This window comes from Agelaius phoeniceus, chromosome 5 (genome assembly GCF_051311805.1).
Source record: "Agelaius phoeniceus isolate bAgePho1 chromosome 5, bAgePho1.hap1, whole genome shotgun sequence".
Taxonomy (NCBI): Eukaryota; Metazoa; Chordata; class Aves; order Passeriformes; family Icteridae; genus Agelaius; species Agelaius phoeniceus.
This window is the reverse complement of record NC_135269.1, coordinates 14582865-14592885: the sequence shown is the minus strand read 5'-3', so window position 1 is coordinate 14592885 and position 10021 is coordinate 14582865.

The window sequence follows — 10021 nt, the reverse complement described above, 5'->3', positions numbered from 1 at the left end:
CACTTCCATCACTCCCACTTTTCCATTCATCCAAACCTGGCAACCCTCTAAGCAACAAATCCTCCCCAGTATTATAAACCTCATGTGCAAGAGAAACTTATTCTCCCACCAAATAACCACTCAGGCTGTCATGCCAGGAGGGGAGGCATGCAGATCTCCTAGAACGGCTGGGGTTGGAAGGGATCTTAAAGATCATCCAGTTCCACCCTCCTGTCATGGGCAGGGACACCTGCCACTATCCCAGGTTGCTAAGAGTCCCATCCGGCCTGGCCTTGGACACTGCCAGGGATGGGGCAGCCACAGCTTCTCTGGGCAACCTGTTCCAGGGCCTCAGCACCCTCACAGCAAAGAATTGCTTCCCAAAATCCCAACTAAACTCTCAGTGGGAATCCATTTCCCCTGTCCTTTCACTCCAGGCCCTTGTCAATAGTCTCTCTCCATTAGCAGTCCCAAGATAGCCTCCATAGAAAGGAGTGAAATACAGATCTGCCTGTGTTTTAGCCATCCCTCATTTAGAAGAACATCCTCTATTTTATTTTCCTTATTTCCTTTCTTTGCAATGTTTTCTCTCCTCTTCATTTTATTACATTCTTGTAACCATATTCAAATTTGCTGTGATAAGTCATGCAGGAATAAAAACAACCTTAAGGATCATTCTTTTATATTATCTGAAGAGGACCAACTAATTTTGATGACATAAGGCATTGAATACAGTTTTCCCCTCCATTTCTCAACAATAGTCTCAAAACAAGAGAAACTCGCCAGGATTCTTACTAAGTTTCAGTCATGCTACAATGAAGTAAAAAGCAGTACATAAAATGTTTCAGCTATAAATTTAAAGCAGATTTTTTTAAGTTTGAAGGAAAGATTTATCTTTGTAACTAATTTTTTTAAATTACCCACTTCACAAAGACTTTTAATTAAAAGGAGCTATGTGCAATAGTACATAAATTCCTTATGGATGTGATCACTGCCCATGATCATCACACAGACAATATCTCTACCAAATTTCTAAATTTGGCAACATCTCTGTGAAGTAGAATAGTATTAGTGGTAAAGGAAATTAAAGAGCTTTCCCTGCAAAGAAAATCCCCTGCATCATGGAGTAGAAAGAGGATTCATTCCATCTTAGCTAAACATTCAAGGTAAACAAATTTCCCTGTGGAAGTACCCCTGTCTTTTTATTGGCTTTTCTTGAGAAGGAGCCTGTTCCAATAATGTAGACTAGATATCCCAAACTTTTACATCCCTAGAATTAGATTAGATTAATTCTACTCTTTATAGCATTTACTCTACTACTCCTGCACTTCACTCTTCCTGATCTGAGTGAGGACAAAAAGCACAGAGGAGCAATGAACTAAGCTGCCTCAGTGCTGTGCTGTGGCACCAATCCAGGCTTGAGCAGTGCCACAGGGAATATCCAATGCTGCCACTGCAGCTGAACGAGGGAAGATAAATACCAAATTCCCAAAGTGAGTGGTGTTGACAGAAAACTTCTTAAACCACTCCTGCTCTATTTGCCCTAATAAAGCATAGGAAGCATGCTTTTTGCCTTTTGCAAAATCATTGCAAAGGGAACGGGTGATTTAAGGTTTTGCATACATTTACTTGGGCAAAGATGAACCAATCAGTCCAAGGCTGACAGAAATAGAAAAGTCAGTCATGGGGTCTGGCTCCTTTAGAATGTTTCTTCCACAGAAGAGTGCAAAAGCATGAGATATGATAACATCAAGATTCTAACATTTAAGTTAGTTGCTAGTAAAATGGCTCTTTAAAGTTTATTAACAATTCCTATCACGCTTAAGATCTGCTCTTTCTCCTAGCAAACAAGAAAAAAAAAGTTACAATGCTGTTTGTTCTAAATGTGCTCAAAAGCTGGGTAAGAATCATGAATGCAATTTTACATAGGAGGGAATTAAGGCACTGTGTTGCTAAGGATGTAATTGCCAGAACCTTTTGAGATAATTCCTAACATCTGAGTAAGTGTCCTTGACTGAATTCAAATAGAATTTGGGGACATGGGGATTTTCCAAACAGCTCTCTGACTGTATAAAGCCAAAAGGACCCCAGCGACATCATAATTTCTAGAAAACAGACTGGGCAAAGAAATGACAGCCCAGAAATCAGTGCTCCAACTGATTTTCCTAATGCATCAATCTGTTCTCAGGACTATTCCAAGAACAGAAAATATGGTTATTCCTGGACTCACAAACTGAAGAGGAATCACATGAGAAGCAGGAATTGGAGATGAACCAGATAAACTGATTTAAATTGAGTGGGGTGCACAGATGAAATGTAGGTCTAGATATGTTGAAAAGTCATAGGCAGGGAAAAAAACCCCCAAATTTGTTAGGCCAACATATAATAGAATCATAGAATATCCTGAGTTGGAAGGGACCCGCAAGGATCATCCAGTCCAACTCTTCACCCTGGACAGACCCCCCCAACAATCCCACCCTGTGCCTGAGAGCACTGTGCAAACCCTCCTGGAGCTCTGGCAGCCTTGGGGCCATGACCATCCCTGGGGAGCCTGTTCAGTGCCCCAGCACCCTCTGGGGGAAGAACCTTTCCCTGATACCCACCCTGACCCTGCCCTGACACAGCTCCAGCCGTTCCCCAGGTCCTGTTCCTGGTCACAGATCAGGGCCTGCCCCTCCTCTTCCCCTCGTGAGGAAGCTGCAGAACTGCTGTGAGCTCTGACCTCAGCCTGCTCTTCTCCAGCTGAACAGACCAAGCGCCCTCAGCTGCTCCTTGTGTGGCTTTATCTTCAAGCCCTTTACCATCTTCCTGTCCCTCCTTTGGACACTCTCCAACAGCTTTAGATCTTTCTTATATTGTGGCACCCAAAGCCACACACAGTATTCAAGGTGAGGCCAACCCAGCCCAGAGAAGAGTGGGACAATCCCCTCACTGGCTCTGCCAGCGATGCTGGGCCTGGTAAGATCATGATCATGATGGAAAAAGATTTTTGGCTTGCTTGTCAAGCTCTGAAAGTTTTGCAAGAACTTTCCTTCAAGAAAGAGCTCCATCTGTTTCTACCCATTTGCAGGTGAAATGTGGGGAGCACCTGTGTTATCCCTGTGCTGCCTCAAGTGGAAGCTGGAGGCCAATCCAGGAGAACCAAGGCCTCTCAGAACCTGTGTAGTTCATAATTACAGTTACTAAATACCTCCCCAAATCCTACTGACATCACACATTCACCTGTGTACTCAGATATGTTTCCTAAATAATGCCCTCTGAGGAGGAAAACCAGGGAAATCATTCCCAACCTCATCACTTCAGAGGGGTTACACTGAATGAAATCAGAACCTCAGCAATGAGTGACCTCTCACAGTAATTTTTCTCCAGAAAGTCACTTCAAACAAAAGCATAATGTGTCAGTTTTAAGCTAGAAACTTATTTTTTAAAATAAAATTAAAAGATTATTTTAAAAAATAATGTAGGACTTTTGATTTCAGAGTAATGCACCTCACTGTATTTCTATAGAGCATTTTTTCCCTCTAAAATAAAAAATAGACCAGCTGTCTACAATAGACATATACTTTTAAGATACCACAGAGCCTTTTACTTAAACCTAAAGGTCAATCTGAAGTCTTTTGCAGAACCCTAGGTATTCTGAGATTCTATAAATTAATTATTTGCTTATTATTTATGCAGAAACCTGTAAGATCCCCCTGTAATTTAAAAATGTTAATTTCTTATCTTTGCAGCAATACTAATGATACTGCTTTCATTAAAAATTGCCATCAAAAAATCATAGATTCATAGAGTATCCTGAGCTGGAAGGGACCCACAAGGATCACTGAAGCTCTGCACAGGACAGTCTCAAGAATCACACATCTTAATTCTGCTTCTCCAAAGAAATTTAAATAATGGTTAATGCAATAAAAATATCATATGGAATTGATGGCAGATGGTACAACGGACTGAACTATCTTCTTTCTGTTTATTTTCAGTTCCTCACAACAGGTATGTCACAACCTAATACAAACATTTGTAGATTAAACAATAAAAAATGCCAACCATGATTACCTTAGGCTGGACTCTTTTATTTCTTCTCACTTGTAAACAAGAGTTACTGAAGAAGTTGAAATCACAGCAGCTCTCACTGCTCCTTTCTTGCTTTTCCCATAATGACAAAGCTCCGTGTTTTAGATCAGTCTCCATTAAATTGTTCTCTTTGTGATTTAAACCTGACACTGAAGATAATCTGATCCAACCTGTGCCCCTCTGTGAATAAAAGCTTGGGCTGACTGATGATTTTTAGGGTGAGCTGGCTGGACTCAAGTCCCAGGTTGTTTAACCATGTTCCCCAGCAATGACACAAACCAAACTGAGCTGAACTGGGAAGCTGATGCTCTATGAAATCTTTGAGGACTTTACACCAGCACAACATGTTTGTCAATTAGGCTCAGCAGCATTGCAAACCCATCCCTTGGGGTGCCTCATTTGCTTTGCTTTCCTTCCTTCTGTTTTTTTAATTCTTTTTCAAAGACAGAGCTGCAGCTTTAGCTCACCTGCTCTGAACATGAACTATCTAATGAGGGTAAATCCAAGGTAATTCCCAGTGTTATTGAGAATCCCAGCAGTGCCCCTGTGCACCACACTCACAGCTCTCCCTTAGAATTCAGAACTCTGGACAATCTTGGAATGAGAGTTTCTATGTAGTCCTGTCTCTGTTTACACCCCAATCCTCTATGGACCCCTTAGATATTCCATCAGCAAAATGCCTGCAGCTGGAGCAGCCTCAGCTTGGAATATTAAAGGAACGGACCTCAGTGGTCTTTTATTCAAGTATTCCTGACAGACTCCATGGGGAAATATCTAATGCTTAGTCTCAATTCCTTATTTTCTTTATTTTTCTTGTGAAAATAATAAACCAATTCATATTTTTTAAAAATATAGAAAAAATGCAGACACAAATTTTATTAAAGTGAAAGAAAAATGTTTTAAAAGCAGAAGAGCAATGCCAGCCTTAAAACAATAAAGCCACAGTGGGTTTGGAATTTAAAAAATATAAAAGATATATTTAAATCAGCTTTTCTTTTTTAATTATGGTATCATAGATTGGCCAGGGTTGGGAGGGATCTAAAAGATCATCTTGTTCGACCCCCCTGCCATGGGCAGGGACACCTTCCACTATCCCAGTTTGCTCAGAACCCCATCTAACCTGGCCTTGGATACTTCCAGGGATGGGGCAGTCACAACTGCTCTGGGTAACCTCAGCACCCTCACAGGGAACAATTTTTTCCCAATATCCAATCTATCCTGCTCTCTGTCAGTGTAAAGCCATTCCCCCCTGTCCTATCACTCCAGGCCCTTGTCAAGAGTCTCTCTCCATCTTTCCTGTGGAAAAGCACTTGAAGGCCACAATGAGGTCACTCCAAAACCTTCTCTTGTGCAGGCTGAACAATCCCAATTCCCTCAGCCTTTCCCCACAGGAGGAAAACCAGAGGAACACTTTCTATTGACATGAAAGTGTCAGTGAACCATTTAATAGAAAAGGCATATGACAAATGCAATCAGAACGAGTGGATAAATACAGGAATGAACTTTGGCTCTCTAAGTGAACTGCCTAATTGTTACCAGAAAAAGGAAAAAAATCAACCAAACAGCACAAACAATAACAACAACTAAAAAAAAAGAAGTAAGTCTGTGGCTTCCCAACATTTTGAATTTGGCTTATGGAAGAAATCGCTTCTCTCTCCAAACCTCATTTCACTTATAACCTCAATCATCATAACTGCAATTACATGGCTCCTACCAAAAAAAAAAAAAAAAGTAAGGACCATACTATCCATAGGTTTTTAAACAAAATTAAAAACAGATCTGTTGATTGCATGGAAATATGTAAAAGCAGGATGCAACTTCCCAGGACATCCCTGTGCCTACATTTTCCTCTAGACCAGCTCTGAATGTTTTGGATGGCTCTGTCTTCTTGCAAGGGCTGATTGTGAAGCCCAGGGATCTTGTTTAGGGAGGCTGGACAGCCTTCTGCTGTAATCTACTTTTAGCTCTTGCAAGATGTCTACATTTAGCTGCACAGACCAAAAACCAGTTTTCAGGAGTGCTGCAGGCACTTGGGCATATCAGGAATGCAGGTGCATGCCTGGTGCAGCGGCTCACTGCTGTCCACTTCTTCCCACCCCCCAGGCAGTGGAGAGCACTGGAAAGCCCTGGGATTCAGGCTGCTGTCTGCATTTCACATGCTGTGTACTCAGATATGTCTTGAACAATGTGCTTGGCCTCCTTTCCTCCAGGCTGAACACCCCCAGTCACTCCTCACAGGATTCACTCTTTAGGTATCTATCTCAGTATCTACATGCACTGAATTTTAGTACAGTAATCTCAATATATTGACAACAAATGGGCCAAAAAGTCCATGTCTGGCACATGTGTATTGCTGTCCTTAATTAAACAGTAGATTTCAAGTATATCTTTTGCCTCACTTTCTCTTTGGGGAGGAGGAATTTGTCAGAAATCATCCCCCAGTGGTGTTTCAGGAGAAATATGTATTTATTAAAAGAGCTTTCCTATTATTTGTAGAAAATATTTTAATAGTGCTCTGCTAATGTGCATTATAAATTCACAGCATATTAGGGAGATTTGAAAGGAGAACTGTTTCGTACACATTACTGTACAAAGAATAATTAGAATTAAAGTAGAGAATCTCAAGCAGTGCTTTCAAATCTAAACAATTCTGTGACAGTGATATTGCAGTGTCACTCTCACCACACCAGCCATGTTTTGAGGAGTGCTACCCCAGCCTTGTCTCACTCTTTGCACAACACTCACTTTACACCCTTTGTAAGACCTCCCTGCATGTTCAGCTACAGAGTGCAAATAATGTCATCATCAGGACAGTAATAAATCATATCACATGTTAACAAATGCAGAATTTGCTCATAAATCCATTTTTTCCTTTGCACAGAAGAAATGAAGAGTGTACAGAGGAGCTACTGGCAGTATGTGCTGGGTAACATGTTTCAGGAATGATATGGATAAAAATTTGGGAGTTAGGCAGTGTTCCCACTTAGGAACAGGCTGTGATGTGTGGAGGACAGAATGCTTCCCATCAACTTCAATAACACGCTTTCCCACTCTTTTGGGAGCAGCTGGAAAAATCTGCCTCCAAATTTCTTTGGCAAGAAAGATGAATCAAAGCAAATGAGGAAAGGGGAAGGAGGAGCTGATCTCAGACAAGCTCCAAAGGGGATATAGCTCAGCAGGGAATGTGTTCTCCATTATCACTTATTATTGCAACCTCACTGGGGCTAGTGAAGGTACAGAGCACAAAGGTGATGGATGAGGGGAATCAGACTTTATTCCATACACAACCCCCCACCTAAATCAGAGGTGGGACATAAATCTCCTACTGGCCATTTTTCTTCTTAAAATGATCACTTCCAAACTATTCAGTGCTACATATCTCTCTTGCTGATTTGAATGTTCCCAGGATCTTTGGCAGCTCTCCACATTTGCAGTTCCTCTGCAGGTAGCCTAACTGCAGCCAACTCTGGGTAAATATATATCATCTGTCTTTGATTTATGGGCAAGATTCAGCCTTCCTAGAACAGGCTCTGTGCAGGTGGAAGTGCAGGTGGAATGGGTGGGAGCACCAGAACCCATCCACCTGGAAGGAAAATGAGCTTAAAAGAGTTTCAGTTAATGATCTTTCTCTCAAGCTAAACAGCTGGGCTGCCTTCCCAAAAACCTGGCAGTAACTTCATGGTTACATCTCCACAGCCACATGAACACAGCCAAAGGGAACATTTTTTACAAGGGAATTGAGTTCTACCTAAAATCACTGCAGGACTTCTAGATGTTATCAGAGATTATTTGCAAGGGTATGGAGTGACAGGACATGGGGGAAAGGCTTAACATTGAAATAGAGCAGGTATAGATTGCATATTATGAAGAAATTCTTCCCTGTGAGGATGGTGATGTGTATTAAAATTCTGTATCCATGTGTGTGAGGACACAGCAGGTTCATCATAATACTCACAGAATCATAGAATCTCATTGATGGCTGGGGTTGGAAGGGTCCTTAAAGCCCATCCAGTTCCACTCCCCAGCCATGGGCAGGGACACCTGCCACTAGCCCAGCTTGCTCAGAGCCCCATCCAGCCTGGCCTTGGACACTGCCAGGGATGGGGCAGCCACAGCTCCTCTGGGCACCCAGTGCCTCACTACCCTCACAGGGATAGTGACTCCATCACCTTCCTGTGCAGCCCATTCCAATGTCCAATCACCCTTTCTGAGAAGAAATTCTTCCTGAAAACTGGCCAGCTGCTGCCTATTTTCAACACAGGGAAGCATCTTAACATTCTAAGTTCCTGGAGAGTTCCATTTCTGCCTCTATCTTCTGGGGTCTATGTAGCTCTCCTAACTTTTTTGTCCTGAATGCATCCCTTTGCCTGACTTAGATATGCTGGGGAAGATCAAGGAATCCCAGAAGAAAGCATAAGGCTGGAAGGGACTAGTGAGTCATCTAGTTCCACCTCCCTGCTCCAGCAGGGCCATCCTAGAGCACAGGGCACAGGATTGTGTCCAGATGGTTCTGGAATATCCCCAGTGAGGAGACTCCACACCCTCTCTGGACAGTCTGTTCAGTGCTCAGTCACTGCCAGGACAGAAGTTCTGCCTCCTGCCCAGGTGGAACCTCCTGGGCTCAGTCCCTGCCTGTTCCTCTGGTGCCATTGCTGGGCCCCTGGAGCAGAGCCTGGGCCCTGCTCGGAGCCCTCCCTGCAGGCAGGGACATCCAGGGCTGAGGGCCCCTCTCAGCTGGGGCTCCTCTCCAGGCTGGACAGCCCCAGCTCCCTCAGCCTTTCCCTGCCAGAGATGCTCCAGGCCCTAAATTATCTCTGCAGCCTCCACTGGCCCCGATCCAGGAGCTCCCTGTCCCTCCTGTGCTGAGGAGCCCAGGACTGGACACAGCACTGCAGATGTGCCTCCCAGGGCTGAGTAAGATTTGCCCATTCTTACACTTTTGACTTACAGGCAACTCTGTTCCTTATGAAATCATGACACAGACTCAGAAGCAGCTGTGAACCCCACTCACAAATTGCATCAACACGACTTTTACCCAGGGAGGGGCTAACTTATGCTCAAGAAAAATTATAGCAAATATCTGAAGAACTTTATGTTAAAGCTTATAACTGAATTAAATAATGCAAGAAATACCTACTAACATTATAAGTCACTGATCTGTGAAAATGTATTACAGTGAGGCTGTGTTGTTGATAATACTTGACAAAAGTTAAGATGGTTAAGGCTTATTAAACTCCTACATTTGTTTTTCTGTTCTTGGTATTTTGCTCTCACTTGTCATCTGACCCTCTGACATGCAAACACTGCAATACAAGTGATAGCCACATAGCTCCACTGCACTGCAATGATAACTTGATGTTATTATGCCCTCTAATGTTGACTTCCTACATAGTTACAGACTTTTAACATTCTAAAAAATATGCACCTATCTACTAACCTTTATGCTAGGATGGGGTTCACAAGGTACTTCTGAAAGAACTGCCTGATTATAACTCTTTAGAATCTTCAGCTTTATGAATCCTGCAAAGATAATAAAATGAAAGCAAGACTTACACAGATTTACTGGAAGTAAAAAAAAAAAAGTGTAACAAATCTCTCATCTGTTCAAGGAGGCAAACAGAAAGAGAATCTGTCATCTTTGGCTCTACAAGATTGTCTATCACCAAGCAGATAAATATCATCTGGGTTTCAATCAGTTCTATTTCTCATGATTTCTCTGTACATTGAAGTATTGTAAATGTCCCCAAAGGTTGTCAGTATGAAAAAGAATTTGGTGAAGGAATTGAGATGCCTAAGCATTAAACACAGCTTTAATACACTAAGGACCATGTAGATTCTTTTACACTCGAGGCCAGTTAAGTCCTTCCATGCTCTTATTCAGCTGAGGCTAGAAAAAATTAACCTTTAAATTCTGAGTTACATTCAAAACCAATTTTTAAAAAACCAAACAATGGTTTTACAAAAGGCAAGA